The following is an 18,835-nucleotide window of genomic DNA, read 5'->3' on the forward strand; positions in this document are numbered from 1 at the left end:
CCCTGCACTGATATGAAGTCATCCTCTACCCCTCAAATTCTACATTAGAAGGGGAGGGCTACTCAGCCTCCAGGGATTGCACATTTTATATCTTCTCTCAGATATGGTTAAAGAATATAATTGTAAAGAGATAACCTCCATGAAAACAAACTGCAGAAGTCATGAAAGACAATGGATACATGGATTCTGGAGATACCTGCAAGGAGCAGGAACTTGCCCTTACCTATGATCATTCCCAAGATGAAGGGCACTTGCTTTGTGGGATTTCAGTTACTCTGGAACAAAAATGTATGTATGTTTCATTCTGCATCTTTTTTTTTTTTTTAAAGATTCTAGAGAAATAATTCTGGTAAATTTTCACTCATTATTTCCTTGAATGATACCTCTCCAACAGATCTTCTTTAACTCTTCACAAATTAAAAGTGTTATTTTTGTCCCTCTCATTTGACTGTCCATGTCTCTCTTTCACTCCAAATGATTTCCTCTAGTTTAGTTTTTTGCCTGCTGAATCTGTCATCTGAAGTCTTTTTGTTTCAACTATTTAATAGTTGTTTAATTTAAAAAATTGCAACTTTTCCCTTAAGGTTGCTCTATTTAATTCTTTTTCAAATGTGGTCTACTTTTGCCATGGTAGTTTTTTAGAGTTTTTAATTTGTTCTTTGCACATTATTTATAATTAGACAACTGTGAAACAAGTATAACAATATATATTACTTCAGAAATCAGTGAGGATTATAAATACCATCCATTATTTAGTGGAATAATAAATACATTATGTTAGATTGACAGAAAGAAAATAGTTACATGTATAAAGAGGGAATATAAAAGGAGTATTCTAAAAATGGGGTATATACAAAAGTCAGTATCTTGAGTTCAATTAAACCATATCTTCTCATTCCCTAAATGGATGTTTATAAGCCTTTGACTGTGTGGATCACAATAAACTGTGGAAAATTCTGAAAGAGATGGAATACCAGACCACCGGACCTGCCTCTTGAGAAACATATGTAGGTCAGGAAGCAACAGTTAGAACTGAACATGGAACAACAGACTGGTTCCAAATAGGAAAAGGAGTACATCAAGGCTGTATATTGTCACCCTGCTTATTTAACTTATATGCAGAGTACATCAGGAGAAATGCTTGACTGGAAGAAGCACAAGCTGGAATCAAGATTGCCGGGAGAAATATCAATAACTTCAGATATGCAGATGACACCACACTTACGGCAGAAAGTGAAGAGGAACTAAAAAGCCTCTTGATGTCAGTTCTAATGAGGTGGATGAAACTGGAGCCTATTATACAGAGTGAAGTAAGCCAGAAGGAAAAACATAAATACAGTATACTAACGCATATATATGGAATTTAGAAAGATGGTAACAATAACCCGGTGTACGAGACAGCAAAAGAGACACTGATGTATAGAACAGTCTTATGGACTCTGTGGGAGAGGGAGAGGGTGGGAAGATTTGGGAGAATGGCAATGAAACATGTTAAATATCATGTAGGAAACGAGTTGCCAGTCCAGGTTCGATGCATGATGCTGGATGCTTGGGGCTGGTGCACTGGGACGGCCCAGAGGGATGGTATGGGGAGGGAGGAGGGAGGAGGGTTCGGGATGGGGAACACATGTATACCTGTGGCGGATTCATTTTGATATTTGGCAAAACTAATACAATTATGTAAAGTTTAAAAATAAAATAAAATTAGAGGAAAAAAAAAAAAAAGCCTCTTGATGAAAGTGAAAGTGAGAGTGAAAATGTTGGCTTAAAGCTCAACATTCAGAAAACAAAGATCATGGCGTCTGGTCCTAACACTTCATGGGAAATAGATGGGGAAACAGTGGAAACGGTGTCAGACTTCATTTTTTTGGGCTCCAAAATCACTGCAGATGGTGACTGCAGCCATGAAATTAAAAGTTGCTTACTCCTTGGAAAGAAAGTTATGACCAACCTAGATAGCATATTCAAAAGCAGAGATATTACTTTGCCAACAAAGGTCCGTTTAGTCAAGGCTATGGTTTTTCCAGTGGTCACGTATGGATGTGAGAGTTGGACTGTGAAGAAAGCTGAGCACAGAGAATTGATGCTTTTCAACTGTGGTGTTGGAGAAGACTCTTGAGAGTCCCTTGGAGTGCAAGGAGATCCAACCAGTCCATTCTAAAGGAGATCAGTCCTGGGTGTTCCTTGGAAGGACTGATGCTGAGGCTGAAACTTCAATACTTTGGGCACCTCATGAGAAGAGTTGACTCATTGGCACAGACCCTGATTCTGGGAGGGGTTGGGAGCAGGAGGAGAAGGGGACCACAGAGGATGAGATGGCTATATGGCATCACCGACTCAATGCACATGAGTTTGCGTGAACTCCAGGAGTTGGTGATGGACAGGGAAGCCTGGTGTGCTGCGATTCATGGGGTTGCAAAGAGTTGGACATGAGTGAGCGACTAAACTGAACTGAGATGACTGTGATTGCAAGTTTTAAAGCAATTTAATGGCATCACAATATTTTTTAATTGCAAACTTCTTTTTATGAGTCCTTAAGATCCTCCTATAGCTACGTGTGCTAAATCACTTCAGCTATGTCCAACTCTTTGTGACCCTATGGACTGCAGACTGCCAGGCTCCTCTGTCAAAGGGATTCTCCAGGCCAGAATACAGGAGTGGGTTGCCATGCCCTCCTCCAGGGGATCTTTCTAACCCAGGAATCAAACTTGCATCTCTTATGTCTCCTGCATTGGCAGGTGGATTGTTTACCACTGATGCCACCTGGGAAGCACCGATAATTATAGTATTTCAATTTTCAGTAAAATTAATACGTCCCAGGAGTTTTGTGGAGAAGGCAATGACACCCCACTCCAGTACTCTTGCCTGGAAAATCCCATGGACGGAGGAGCCTGGTAGGCTGCAGTCCATTGGGTTGTGAAGAGTTGGACACAACTGAGTGACTTCACTTTCACTTTTGTGCATTGGAGAAGGAAATGCCAATCCACTCCAGTGTTCTTGCCTGGAGAATCCCAAGGATAGAGGAGCCTAGTGGGCTGCCGTCTGTGGGGTCGCACAGAGTCGGACATGACTGAAGCGACTTAGCGGCGGCAGCAGCAGGAGTTTTGAAGTTAGAAGAAAAAAATAGGAAATAACTTTAAAATTTTCTCATTTTTTTGACTTTAGATATTTTTCATAAGAATTATAGTTGGGTATCTTTTTTATATTTTTCAGGTTTATTTCAAAGAAATTTTTCTATAGAGCCTGGAAAATTATTATAATCTTTGACTTTTAGTTATGACTTCACTATAGATATCATCTTACCAGTAAAGTATCTCTTTCAACAAAGAACATTTAAAAAATACTTCCCTTGCTGTTATGGACTGAATGTGTTTCCCAAAATTCATATGTGAAGCCCAAATCCCCAGTGTAATGATATGTGCAGGTGGGGCTTTTATGAGATGATTAGGTTTAGATGCAATCCCATGATGGCATAGTGTCCATATAAAAAGGGGAAGAAACCAGAGCTCTTTCTTCCACTTGTGAGGACACAGAAAGATGGCAGCCATCGGAAAGCCAGGAGAGAGCCCGGAACCTGCTTTGCCTGCACCTAATCTTGGACCTCTCAGTCTTCTAGAACTGTGATAAACAGTTTGCTATTTAAGGTACCTGGTCTATGATATTTTACTTTTGCATCCTGAACTAAGACAATGGCTGAAGTGGCATAAGTTTCTAGATATAAAAGTAATTTTAAATGATTTTCTTTGGATACAATACATCATAGATCAAAAATGTAAGTTTAGCACAAGATTTGCAGATAACCAGAAATTTTTGTATCTGACAGAAAATAAAAAGTTTTAGAAGCAGGATCTTTCTGATCTTAAAAGAAATGCTAAAAGCAGGGAGCCAGTAAAAAAAAACAAAACAAAACTACTCACTCTGCAATTATTATTAACATCTTTATGACAGAAAGTAAGATGTGAGGAAATATTGTATACAAAGAGAAAACAAAAAGAAAATAAAACTGCCTTTTATAATTTAGGGAACACTGTAGTGACATTTTATCTTTTAATCCAGCCCTCCTAATTCTCCTCCACTTCTTTTTTAGTAATGAATTCTATGTACAATACACAAATAATTAAGAATATTAAATGATGGCATAGCTATGTTAGTAAAGCAATCCTTTCCTACAATGTATTTATTGAGATATCATATGCAGAATAGAGATCAGGTCTTGCTAATAACCTCTTGTTTCAGAATTATTTGAAATATTCTAATTTTATCTATTATATAAATGTGACATTTATAAATTCAGTGCATTTAAAATAGTGTGCACTCATCTCACACGCTAGTAAAGTAATGCTCAAAATTCTCCAAGCCAGGCTCCAGCAATATGTGAACTGTGAACTTCCTCATGTTCAAGCTGGCTTTAGAAAAGGCAGAGGAACCAGAGATCAAATTACAAACATCTGCTGGAACACGGAAAAATCAAGAGAGTTCCAGAAAAACATCTATTTCTGCTTTATTGACTATGCCAAAGCCTTTGACTGTGTGGATCACAATCAACTGTGGGAAATTCTGAAAGAGATAGGAATACCAGAACACCTGATCTGCCTCTTGAGAAATTTGTATGCAGGTCAGGAAGCAACAGTTAGAACTGGACATGGAACAACAGACTGGTTTCAAATAGGAAAAGGAGTTCGTCAAGGCTGTATATTGTCACCCTGTTTATTTAACTAATATGCAGAGTACATCATGAGAAATGCTGGACTGGAAGAAACACAAGCTGGAATCAAGATTGCTGGGAGAAATATCAATAACCTCAGATATGCAGATGACACCACCCTTATGGCAGAAAGTGAAGAGGAACTAAAAAGCCTCTTGATGAAAGTGAAAGTGAGAGTGAAAATGTTGGCTTAAAGCTCAACATTCAGCAAATGAAGATCATGGCATCCGGTCCCATCACTTAATGGGAAATAGATGGGGAAACAGTGGAAACAGTGTCAGACTTTATTTTTCTGGGCTCCAAAATGACTACAGATGGTGACTGAAGCCATGAAATTAAAAAATGCTTACTCCTTGGAAGGAAAGTTATGACCAACCTAGATAGCATATTCAAAAGCAGAGATATTACTTTGTCAACAAAGGTCCGTATAGTCAAGGCTATGGTTTTTCCTGTGGTCATGTATGGATGTGAGAGTTAGACTGTGAAGAAGGCTGAGTGCCGAAGAATTGATGCTTTTGAACTGTGGTGTTGGAGAAGACTCTTGAGAGTCCCTTGGACTGCAAGGAGATCCAACCAGTCCATTCTGAAGGAGATCAGCCCTGGGATTTCTTTGGAAGGAATGATGCTAAAGCTGAAACTCCAGTACTTTGGCCATCTCATGAGAAGAGTTGACTCACTGGAAGAGACTCTGATGCTGGGAGAGATTGGGGGCAGGAGGAGAAAGGGACAACAGAGCATGAGATGGCTGGATGGCATCACTGACTCAATGGACGTGAGTCTGAGTGAACTCCGGGAGTTGGTAATGGACAGGCGTGCTGTGATTCATGGGCTCGCAAAGAGTCGGAAACGACTGAGCGACTGATCTGATCTGATCTGATGTGAAAATAGTGTGCGCATGTGAGATAAGTTGCTTAAGTTGGGTCCAACTCTTTGCCAGCCTTTGGACTATAGCCCACCAGGCTCCTCTGTCCAATATATTCTCCAGGCAAGAATACTGAAGTGCATTGGGGTGCCCTCATTCAGGAGATCTTCCCAACCCAGTGCCACCTGGGAAGCTTGCATTTAAAATAGTGGATTTGGGCAAGTATCTATCAGTATCCTATCTAATAATTGTGAATAACTATTGGTGAGACACTTTTTCCTTGGAAAACTGAATTGAAAACAAGTGTTATATGGTGTAATGATTAGAACAGAAATATCTTACACTAAGAAATTTGAGTCCCTCATCAATTCTTTATTTTGTAGTAAATTATAGAGACTCCATTGGAGAAGGAAATGGCAACCCACTCCAGTGTTCTTGCCTGGAGAATTCCAGGGAAGGCGGAGCTTGGTGGGCTGCCGTCTATGGGGTTGCACAGAGTCGGACACAACTGAAGCAACTTAGCAGCAGCAGCAGCATAGCGACTCCAGTGTTCCCAGGAGGCATCCTCCTCTCTCCCCACCAGTCCTAGAGCTCAGTGGAATGGTTCCCTGTGGTGATATTTCACACAACGCAGAGTAATTCATCTTCAGGTGTACTGTGAACTGCTCATTTTCAATAAATACATTGAGTTTACTTAAATTATTTTGAAGCTGATTGACTCATCCCTTGATCAGTACTTTTTAATTCTTAACATTATTTTTACAGGTCAACATGGAAGTAACTTCATTCTTAATCATTTGGGAAGAAAGTTGTAGCAAGATTAAAATCAATTCCAGAAGTCATATAAAGTCTTAAATTTTTTCCCTGAAAGATGTACTTCTTTGGGACTCATGAAATAACTGTTTGAATATAATTGCATATATAGTATTAGAGTTGTCTGAGTATAATTAGATAGTAATTTGAAAGCAGTTATCTATTAGAACTGTCTTGATTAAACATCAATAGTAAACTTATCTATTGATGTTGACCTCTATTCAACACTTGTAAAACCAAAATTGTTAGAATACTTTTCTCTGACAGGTATCAGTACTTTATTCTACTGATAATTAGTTTTCTACTTATCAAATTAGTTAACTATCTTTAACTTTCTCCGTGTACTCGAACAAAGTACCACAAACTGAATGACTTAAACTCATAAATCTATTGTTTCACTGTTCTGAAGGCTAGCCATCTGAGATCAAGTTGTCAGCAGAGGCATACTTCCTCAGAAGTCATTAGGGAAGAATCTTTTGCATGTCTATCTGCAATCTCTCTTGGCTTATAGCAGCATAATTTCAGCCTTCACCTAGTAACCTCCCTGCCTGTGTATCCAAATCTCCCTTTTTTGTAAGGACATCAGTTATGTAGGGTTAGGACATCCCTTTACTCTGCTACGACCTCATCTTGACTAAATACATCTGCAATGACCTTGTTTCCAAATAAGATCAGATTGGACTTCACTGGTGGCTCAGATGGTAAAGCGTCTGTCTGCATCGCGGGAGACCTGGGTTCTATCCCTGGGTCAGGAAGATCCACTGGAGAAGGAAATGGCAATCCCCTCCAGTACTATTGCCTGGAAAATCCCAAGGACAGAGGAGCCTGGTAGGCTACACAGTCCATGGGGTCGCAAAGAGTCGGACACGACTGAGCGACTTCACTTCACTTCACTTCTTCTGAGGTAGTGAGGGTTAGGACTTCAACGTATGAATTAAGGGGGATATATTCATCCATGACTATAGTACGAATACTTCTTTAAGCATCTGACAATATATTCATTTTTAAAACATTTATTTTGAAAATAAAACCGAAAAAACCCCACCATTGAATCTGAAAGCATCTCTTTGGTAACTTGTTTGTGAATTTTATATGTCTTAAATTTTATCGTACCAAACATATATGATCGGATTGTATAGTGGCTAATACTGTATACACATTAAACAATAGAGTGGGGAGAATGCAACCAGGAGTTTTGAATTTAACATTGTATAAGATCCATAAATCCTCCTTTAAAGTAAAGACAAAGCTAAATGCTTCATATAACAGCTATGCTTTTAAGGGTCTATCATCTATTTCAAAAGCAGAATATTATTTTTGATAACACAGATAATGCATAAATGGTCAATTGTGCATTCCTCACTTTGAAGTCTTCCATTCTCAAGATGTATGTTTTATTGTATTTTTTTCTACTAAAGCTCACCTCACCAGGGGATTCTGTCTGCCAAATAAAGAGCAAACTTTCACATAGATAGAAAATGTTTTTTACCCACAACAAAAAGTTAGATCCTGCTGAGCGTTTCCCCAGGCTTCTATAAAAATTCACAGGTGAAGCTCTGCCATCTTAATAAGAAATCCAAAACAGCTTTGATCAGCTAAACAGAAATAGTTTTCATTCTAAGCACATTAAAACATACAAAGAAAGCACAGTACAGGCAGTGCTTTTGACCATTATTTCCTTGTTTATGATATTTTGTAACAAAACTTTGAAATACACTTAGAACTACTTTCTAACTCTAAAAGCATCATTTGAAATAATTTCATGCTGGGGCGATAATTATTTCATTTTCCTTCTGTGTTACAATCCTGACGTATCTTCATTTATTTGAGAAATAATTGCATGCTTAATCAAAAAAGGATAGGTCAATAACTTTAAAATACTTATTTATGTCTTTTCTAATGTAAATAAACCATTAAGTTGTGCTAATTGGCTTGATAATCATTAAAATATCTCCAACTGTAAAATATTTATGGCTGTTAATTTCCTCCTTTTATTAGATAAAAATGATTTAAAAAATATCTAAGATCTGAGTATTTTTCTGATTAAAATGTAATACTTGTTCAGTTTATATCACCTGGAATATGGTCAAAGTTGGGAAGAATTTAAAATTACATATGTAAGTCCAAAAATACAGAGGCCCACAACTAACATAGTTGATATAAAACTGTATATATATATGCTTGTATATACTACATATATATATATATATACTATATATATGCTACATATAAGACAAAATTAAGGTCTTATTTTGTAAATAATAAATGTATTGTTGTTGTTGTTCAGTTGCTAACTCTTGTCTGATTCTTTGCACTGCAAAGACTCTTTGCATTGCAGCACGCCAGGCTTTCTTGTCCTTCACTGTCTCCCAGAGCTTGCTCAAACTCATGTTCATTAAGTTGGTTATGCCATCTAACTATCCCATTGTCTGTCACCCTCTTCTCCACCTGCCCTCAATCTTTCCCAGCATTAGGGTCTTTCCAATGAGTCAGCTCTTTGCATACATACAATTGACAAATAAGCACAAGCCAACCTGAAAAGAGTACACCTGTATTATTTCAATTATATGACATTCTGAAAAAGGCAAAACTGTGAAAACCATAAAAATGGATAGGTAAAGCACAGACAATTTTTAGGACAGTGAAAACACTTATGTCTTTTCTAATGTGAATAAGCTATTAAATTGTGCTAATTGGTTTGATAATCATTAAAATATTCTAATTCATATACAATAGTTGATACATGTCAGTATATGCTCTGCTGATTTGCTTCAGTCGTGTCCGACTCTTTGAGACCCTATGGATTGTAGCCTGCTAGGCTTCTCTGTCCATGGGATTCTCCAGGCAAGAATACTGGAGTGGGTTACCATGTCCTCTAACATGTCATTATGTATTTGTTCAAACTCGTAGAATGTGCAATACCAAATAGTTCAGTTCAGTTCAGTTGCTCAGTGGTGTCCAACTCTCTGCAACCCCATGGACTGCAGCATGCTAGGCTTCCCTGTCCATCACCAACTCCTGGAGCCTATTCAAACTCATGTTCATTGAGTCGGTGATGCCATCCAACAATCTCATTCTCTGTTGTCCCCTTCTCCTTCTGCCTTCAATCTTTTCCAGCATCAGGGTCTTTTCCAGTGAGTCAGTTCTTCACATCAGGTGGCCAAAGTATTGGAATTTCAGCTTCAGCATCAGTCCTCCCAATGAATATTCAGGGCTGATTTCCTTTAGGATGGACTGGTTGAATCTCCTTGAGCTGTCCAAGGAACTCTCAAGAGTCTTATTCAACACCACAGTTCAAAAGCATGAATTCTTCAGCACTCAGCTTTCTTTATAATCCAACTCTCACATCTATACATGACTACAGGAAAAACCATAGCTTTAACTAGACGGACCTTTGTTGGCAAGGTAATGTCTCTGCTTTTTAATATGCTGTCTAGGTTGGTCATAACTTTTCTTCGAAGGAGCAAGCATCTTTTAATTTCATGGCTGCAGGCACCATCTGCAGTGATTTTGGAGAGCCCCAAAATAAAGTCTGTCACTCTTTCCATTGTTTCCCCATCGATTTGCCATGAAGTGATGGGATCAGATGCCATGATCTTAGTTTTCCAAATGTTGAGTTTTAAGCCAACTTTTTCACTCTCCTCTTTCACTCACCTCCACTTTCATCAAGAGGCTCATTAGTTCTTCTTTGCTTTCTGCTATAAGTGTGGTGTCATCTGCATATCTGAGGTTATTGATATTTTTCCTGGCAATCTTGATTCCAGTCTGTGCTTCATCCAGTCCAGCATTTCTCATTAGGTACTCTGCATATAAGTTACATAAGCAGGGTGACAATATACAGCCTTGATGTATTCCTTTCCTGATTTGGAACCACTCTGTTCTGTGTCCAGTTCTAACTGTTGCTTCTTGACCTTTATACAGTTTTTTCAGGTGGTCTGGTATTCTCACCTCTTTAAGAATTTTCCACAGCTTGTTGCGATCCATATAGTCAAAGGCTTTGGCAGAATCAATAAAGCAGAAGTTGATGTTTTTCTGGAATGCTCTTGCTTTTTCGATAATCCAACAGATGTCGGCAATTTGATCTCTGGTTCCTCTGCCTTTACCTAATATAAACTACGAATTTTGGTTGATCATGGTGTCAATGTAGGTCACTAATTTTAATGTTTGTACTCTTCGGGTGAGGAACTTTGATTAAGAGGAGAGGCTTTGCATGTGTAAGGGCAGGGTGTATAGGAAAAATCTCTATATTTTCCTTTTTTCTGTGAACCTAAAACTCTCTAAAAAATTTACTTACAAATAAATTGATACAGAAAGAAGAGATTTATGTACTTTACCAAATGTTTTTCACTATTGAAAATTCTATATATACATTTTTCTTAGGTTTATGGAACATCTGAATAAAAGACTTATAAGAGTATGTATATATTCCATTTATATAATGTTGCAGAATAACTTTGCTACAGAATATAGTGTTATAAATCAACCCATATGGATTATGTGGTTCTAGAATGTGTACAGGACTTCAGGGAATTTTGTCTTTGCTCTATGATAACTAAGTCTCCAACTGGAAAACTCAAAGACTGACAGTAATTCGGTGGGTTGAGGACCTGGACTTGACACACGGCTTGAGCTTTCTTAAAACCTGGTGACTGGGTTCCAAAGGTTAGTATCCCAAGATAGACACAGGCTCTGGTAGGAGCCCATTAGTTTATAAATAGTCACTTTGGCCACATTCTGTTCATTAGAACCACATCACAAAGTCTAGTTCATACCTAGGGGAGGGGAGGGGAGGGGAGGAAGGCTCCATCTTTGAATTGAAGGAATTTCAAATAATTTACATGCATCTTTTTTAAAGTTCCATAACCATCAATGAACATCATGTAGCTGAAGTCCATTAGCAATTCCCTGGACATAAAAATAAAGTCTGCATAATGTAATAAAAATAAAAGTTGACCTTTTTATTTTCCTTTTGACTTAGTCTAGTTTCTCTTGCTCACAGGGCCTCTCACCTGGTACTTCAGACCAGAGCTCCTACAGCCGAACAGGTGTCAGACACCTCAGTTCAGAGGAGAAAAATCTAGGTAATAAAGTAAAATCTAATGTTTTTCTTTTCCTTTGGGCTTAGTCTAGTTTCCCGTGCTCATAGGGCCTCTCACCAGACGTTTCAGAGTCCCTAGCGCCAAACGGCTGTCGGACACCTCAGCTCCATGGGCGGCCAGCAGGAATGCACTCAACTCAAGATGGCGGTGGACTGTGTGCGGAGAGGCTGCACTTGGCTCTGCGCGTGACCTGTGAGCTGCACACCTGCACCCTGACTGTGAGAACTCTGGCCCCTCCCTTCTGCCAAGAACACTGCACAGCAGCCTCGCCTTGTTGCATTTGACTCTTCAGCAGTGTTGGACGCTTCAGCCTCCTCTGACTCTTTTGCGACCCCATGGGTTGTAGCCCACCAGGCTTCCCCATCCATGGAATTCTCCAGGCAAGAATACTGGAGTGGGTAGTCATTCCCTTCTCCAGGGGACTTCCCAACCCAGGGATTGAACCCAGGTCCCCCACATTGCAGGCAGATTCTTTAACCACTGAGTTATCAGGGAAGCCCTTTAAGGACCTTTTTTGGAGACCAACAAAAGAGGGTAAGTAACAAAAGGATCAGGCTTTTTTTTTTTTTTTTTGCTTTTTTCTTTTGTCTGGATTAGCACCCATCTAAAATTTTTAATAAGCTCTTTTCAGAGTGCTCATTCTCCAAGTCCAAAGTGTAAACTTTTGTTTTCTCCCTCTGACTAGAAATGCTGAAAGAAATGAGGAAATTGGCTTGATGCAGAAAATATCTTATCTTCTATCATAGTACTTAAAAAAAAAAAAAAAAAAAAAAACAACTTTAGAACCCACATCCTTTTTGAGTCAAAAATTCAGTCAAAATATGGTCCCTTAAAAAACAAATGATAAAGAAAACAACACCCATCTCTTCACAAAAACAGAAGGTGCCCACTCCAAGTGTCTTTTGTGTTGAGGGGCTGTCAAAGCAAAAACTACACCAAAATTAAATAGGTAAGAAAGAGCCAAGGAGAGAGGCCAGATTTCAGACTGCATTCAGTAATCATGAAATAATTTTTTAGAAAGAAAAGAGAAAAATGGCAATAGCTTTTTAAAGAATGGGGTGAGGGAGAGACCTTAGGTTATCTGTGTGTGGTCTCCCAAATGAAAAGCAAATGGCTCTTCCTTTTATTTTTTTAATTTTGAAGTTTTCTTTTTAATAGCTTTATTGAGATATAGATCATATATATTCACTCATTTAAAGTAAACAATGCAGTGGTTTTTAATCTATTCACAGAGTTGTGCAACCTTTCCCACAATAAAGCTTAAAATATTTCTTTTCCCAAAAAGGGACCCCATCTCACTGATAGACCTTAGACCTCAGACCTCATTTCACCCCCAACTCCCCACCCACCAGCTCTGGGCAACCACTCATCTATTTTCTGTCTTTTTAGATTTATAGATTCTGCATTTTTTGTAAATGAAATACACAATATATGGCCTGTGACTGGCTTTTTTCACTTGGCATATGATTTCAGATATATAAAGGAATGAAGTATAAACCTCCCATCTTCTTGAAATTGAAAGTGTTAGTCCCTTTATCATGTCTGACTCTTTGCGACCCCATGGATTATAGCAGGCCAGGCTCCTCTGTCCTTGGAATTCTCCAGGCAAGAATACTGGAGTGGGTTGCTATTTCCTTCTCCAGAACTTCCCAAGCCAGGGACTGAACCCAGGTGCTCTGCATTGCAGGCAGATTCTTTATTACCTGAGCCACCAGGGAAGTCCATCTTCTTAACAGGAGGTATTCTACAATTTGAAGCAAGGCTACCATCTGAGGTTGGTTCCAATATTCCTTCAGAAACTGGAGATTTGATTACCTTTCAGAGGGATGGTTCTGAGGTCCTGGCCAAAGACAGACAGGGGTTTTATAACTTTGAAGAGGCTTTCTAAAGGATTTAAGTCTCAAAGTGGCAGAAAACCTATTTACAATTAAAATCTTTCTAAAGTAAATACACTAAGAAAAAGAATGTCAGTGGCCTAGAATAAGGAATAATACTGTGAAGTTTGGTCAAGCAGAGGGGAATTTTAAGGCCACCCTGGTCAGGATTCTGGGAATTTTTTTTTTTTTAATACTTTCCATCAGTAGAGTGCTTTCCTAATTTCTCAGTCTCCTGTGGAATGCTTCTGAGGTACGAAGGCAATGACTCCTGCTGCTTCCTTCGTGCCTTGCCTGTGGGCAGAGCAGGCTTTGTCAGCCAGAAAAGCCCAAGTGCAAAGGCACGCAAGTGGTGGCAGTTGGAAGTCAAGTAAACACAGTTAGGAACTATGAAATCCAAGAGGATATGAGTGGCACGCCAACAGAATCTGCCAGAGGTGCCATCATTCTCTGGAGCAGTATTGAGTTTTAAAGGTACTAACCATTTAAACAAGTCTAAGTAGCTAATCCGGAGAAGGCAATGGCACCCAACTCCAGTACTCTTGCCTGGAAAATCCCATGGACGGAGGAGCCTGGTGGGCTGCAGTCCATGGGGTCGCTAAGAGTCGGGCATGACTGAGCAACTTCACTTTCACTTTTCACTTTCATGCATTGGAGAAGGAAATGGCAACCCACTCCAGTGTTCTTGCCTGGAGAATCCCAGGGACGGGGGAGCCTGGCTGGCTGCCATCCATGGGGTCGCACAGAGTCGGACACGACTGAAGCGACTTAGCAGCAGCAACAGTAGCAGCAGCAAGTAGTTAATCAAATAATTTATGCTCAAAGTATGCTTAAGAACTGGTTCTTATTTTACAAGTTATCAGAAAAATTGTACTATAGCAATAACAAAGCATAATTTTATGGTTCATTAAAATGCATTTTATATATAATAACACTTTTTCAATAAATAACTGTTGATTTTTATTATTTTTTTAAATTTTATTTTATTTTTAAAACTTTACAATATTGTATTAGTTTTGCCAAATATCGAAATGAATCCGCCACAGGTATATCCGCGTTCCCCATCCTAAACCCTCCTCCCTCCTCCCTCCCCATACCCTCCCTCTGGGTCGTCCCAGTGCACCAGCCCCAAGCATCCAGTGTTGTGCATTGAACCTGGACTGGCGACTCGTTTCATACATGATATTATACATGTTTCAATGCTATTCTCCCAAATCTCCCCACCCTCTCCCTCTCCCACAGAGTCCATAAGACTGATCTATACATCGGTGTCTCTTTTGCTGTCACAGCCTTCAGAATGGGAGAAAATAATAGCAAATGAAGCAACGGACAAACAACTAATCTCAAAAATATACAAGCAACTCCTACAGCTCAACTCCAGAAAAATAAATGACCCAATCAAAAAATGGGCCAAAGAACTAAATAGACATTTCTCCAAAGAAGACATACAGATGGCTAACAAACACATGGAAAGATTTTTATTGTTTTTACTCAAGATTGCTTGTTGAATGAGAAAGGTTTGTGTTGGTAAAGTAAGGATACACATATGCCTTTATTCAGTGATAAAGTATATTTACCTAATGAGTATATTTACATATAATAATGAGTATTTTTACCTAATGAGTCTGGTAGAAATTTTTGTATCTGAAAGTGTAGTAGAATTTCAAGTGCAGTTCAGTTCTTTCTCTATAAGCTCTTCTCGCTGTAGATTTCTCATATGGAAAACAAACCACAAAGTCCATAGGCCTTGATGTCTGGTCACAAAGACACTAAAAGAAAATAAATCGCACTCAAATTTTTTAGGTAAAATAATCATCAGTCTTCACCTCAGCGGTGTTTTAGGAAACTTTTCAAATCTTCAGTTTCTCACTGAATATTAGCTAATAGCCTTTGATTTGATAGCTGTTTGGATGGCAATCTATTGGATTAAATGATGCCCTAAAGCTACCCCTTGGCAAAATTAAAATTCAGTATTTCTGTTGGTAAATTATGCTAGCTTTATTTAATTAGAGATTTCAAGGTGTCTATTTTTTATAAGTCTGACAGCTATTGAGCTCTGCTCTCACATGTTATTAATTATAGGGTTGGAATTGAAAATGTTTTCTTGTGAGGATATTGAATTCCAGTGATCAGAGGAGGAGAAAATTAGATTTCAGATAATGTTCAATGAAAGAAAGTATTAGAAGTTTCATGTGTATATCATTCTAAGAATAGCACACAAAAATTTTGCTGTTTTTGTACAACTTATTGCCTTTATTTACCCTAAGGGATAAGCCTTTATTTTACTTCAAAAGGAGTCAAGTTGGACTAATAATGCAAAACCTTCAGATGCTAAAGGCACACAATCACATTTTCATCAGACAATGAACAAATTTCATGAATAAATATTGGAAGGTTTAGAATGTTTATGGTGATCTTGAGAAACAGAAATTCAGTGTTTTGGTTATACAATTGAACAGAGAAGATTTAAAATATAATAGTCTATATTTCTTGGTCTTAAAACATAAATTTGGAAATAATCATTGAACTCTTTAAGAAGAAAAACAAAAAGAAAAGAGCAAAACTATGTCTAGGCATGTAGTTGCCCACATTAAAGAAAAAAAGAGACAAGAGAGCAAGAAAAAGTAACAGTGAGTTTGTGGTCAATGAGAAATACAACCAAAACAATTTTTAATTAAAGTAACATTTAACTATATAACATTTATTTTTTTAATTACAATTTTAATGGTATACTCTTTTATTATAAGAAGGGAAATTATATTTATTGCCATAAAAATGAATCAGTATTTTGCACCATCTGTTATAATAAAAATGTAGTAGAGTTTTAATACTGTGATATATTAATTTATTTTTAGAGGGATATCTCATTAAGGATAACAATTCACTACAATCCTAAAATATTATGTAAGTGAATAAAATAATTTTCCTACAGAGGAATAAATATAAAGGAACTGAACAAAGTTAACAAAGTCTCACTCGCCATAGCTTCTTCCAGACTGCAGACATAGTTTAATTTGTGTCTTACACATCTATATAAATGGCAAAGCCACTTTTTTTCAGCACTTGGGCAATCGCTTAAGCTCTTTGTGCATTAATTTTCTCACCTATGAAATAGATATAAGACTACATCATATGTAAGAAACACTTAGAATAGCACCTGGCACAGAGCAAATGCTATATAGGTGTTATCAAATGAAATACACAATGCATTAGTGTCTATGAAGATAATCAATTCCCAGGAATTCTATACTATAAAAGGTCTGGGTATCAAAGGAAAATAAAAGTAATTAAAACATTTTATGCCATGTAGAAAAATGTGTTTGGTTTTTTCAGAAACTGTGCATCTCTCTTTAATATTGCCTATGAAAGCAAAAGTCACTCAGTCGTGTCTGACTCTTTGCAACCCCATGGACTATATAGTCCATGCAATTCTCCATTCCAGAATACTGGAGTGGGAGGCCTTCCTACCCAATACTGGAGAGGGTTCTTCCCAACCCAGGGATTGAACCCAGGTCTCCCTCATTGCAGGCAGATTCTTTACTAGCTGAGCCACAAGGGAAGCCCAAGAATACTGGAGTGAGCAGCCTATTCCTTCTCCAGCAGATCTTCCAGAGCCAGGAATTGAACTGGGGTCTCCTTCACTGCAGGCAGATTCTTTACCAACTGAGCTATTAGGACAGTCCTATGTTCTCAAGTAATAACTTAAAGGTGCATGTGTGCTCAGTCGTGTCCGACTCTGTGAACCCTTGGATTGTAGCCCGCCAGGCTCCTCTGTCCATGTAATGTTCCAGGCAAGAATACTGGAGTGGGTTGTCATTTCTTTTTCCAGAGGATCTTTCCAACCCAGGCATCTAACCTGCATTTTTTCTATCTCCTGCTTTGGCAGGCATTTACCAGTGAGCCACCTGGGAAGCCCCTGACTTAAAGGTAGATATATATTTTCAGATAGTTATACTTCATTCTCCATTAACCAGTAATCATCAGTGAGATAAAACACCTGTGGCAGAGTATAAAGAATATGAAATGGTGAAGGAAAGGATATGTAGGGTCTGCAGCAAAGCTTGTTGGTCACTTATATAATGTCGTCTACTTTACCTAGATGGCCAATAGAGGAAAAGTTAAAAAAAAGGATGCTGGTGCCAAAGATAAAAGGGATTTCCTTGACTAACATTGCATGTCCTTTTGATTTATGGAGTACCTTAAGGCATATTTCTTATCAGATCATGTTAACCATGCCTTTGGACAATACGATAGTGAAAATATAAAGTAGGTGGTCAGATTTCTTTGGTGTGTCACATCTATTGTCTTAGATAACGAGTTTTTTTTTTTTTAATAAGTTATAGTGCCATTATTAGTGTTAACATTGAAGCCACAGTAAATATTTAACAGGAAAATAAAATGTAGAAATAGGCCCATCTAAAGATATAAATAGACAATCTGACTTGGTTCCATGAATGTAGGAACTTTACTCTGCATTTCCAAATTTGTCTTAATAACACTGTATCCTTTCTATTGTAGGTTAAATTTATTTTCAAAATAGCACTGTTATATCAAAGAATATTTAAGGGACAAATGAAGTTGTAAAGATTTAAACACTATTTACGTCTGAAATAAAAACGGAATGATAATTCATGCAGGTATTTCATTCAACACAGGTTATGCCAGGCCTTTTGTAGTGGGACTCCTTTTCTAGATATGTCCCTCAATGCACATGAGTGGACCTCCATTGGGTGCATCTGCACATATGATTTTTCTCTCCCATGTTTATGATGGATAGATCAAGGGGAAAATAAATGTGTGATTCAAGTTTAATCAATCATATGCTCTGTCCCAGAATTTTAAAACATGAAAAAGAGAAACAAAACCAAGGAGAGTTTGAATCTAAATTGTATTATTGGGAGTCCTCTGGAGAGAAGATCCATGGACATTCTTGTTGCCCAGTTCCCAGAATCTTCCTTGGTACTTGCCCTTCTGAAGGTTTAGCTTTCAACATTTCCTTTAATTCTGCAAATTATCCTATTTTTCCTCCCCTAGTTGCATTTTTATAATTAAAATGTTCAGGCTTAGTTTTGCTGTTTACAACTAAAACAAAAAAAATTGCTAGATGATGTCTGATTAAAAGCTAATTAATGAGAAACTGCTATTGAGTATAATTTGAGTTACAAATACAATGAGCTACTATGAATAATATGGTACTTAGTATAAAAAATTCAAAAAAAATATGTATAAATTATTGCAGAAGCAGTAAAATAGCAGGATCTCTTGTGATAAACAGAGGATGGCACCAAAATTACTCCAAAAGTTACATTTTTTTTTATAAGATAGCTTCTTACTTGAACCTTGGTTATTCCTATGTCTGAGACTGCTGGCAAATTAAGTTATTTGTGTCTTCTTCATTAAAATATAGGTAATAATTAACTGCCAATGTCATTTTTAGAATTCAATGTTCTAAATCACACACAATAGCTATTTCAACACCTGA

General features: G+C 37.8%; 1 long non-coding RNA gene across 1 annotated transcript; it reads left to right on the top strand.

The window, feature by feature from the left end:
• The first annotated feature begins 3,517 nt into the window (after positions 1 to 3,517).
• Positions 3,518 to 11,633, top strand: LOC147349197 (uncharacterized). Its single transcript, XR_015150322.1, has 2 exons — positions 3,518 to 3,644; positions 11,506 to 11,633. It is a non-coding gene; the product is annotated as an uncharacterized LOC147349197 (long non-coding RNA).
• Positions 11,634 to 18,835: the final 7,202 nt, after the last annotated feature.

Source organism: Bos grunniens, chromosome 21 (assembly GCF_055505025.1).
Source record: "Bos grunniens cultivar Pamir isolate PY7600 chromosome 21, Bosgru_T2T1.0, whole genome shotgun sequence".
In the NCBI taxonomy this organism is placed as follows: Eukaryota; Metazoa; Chordata; class Mammalia; order Artiodactyla; family Bovidae; genus Bos; species Bos grunniens.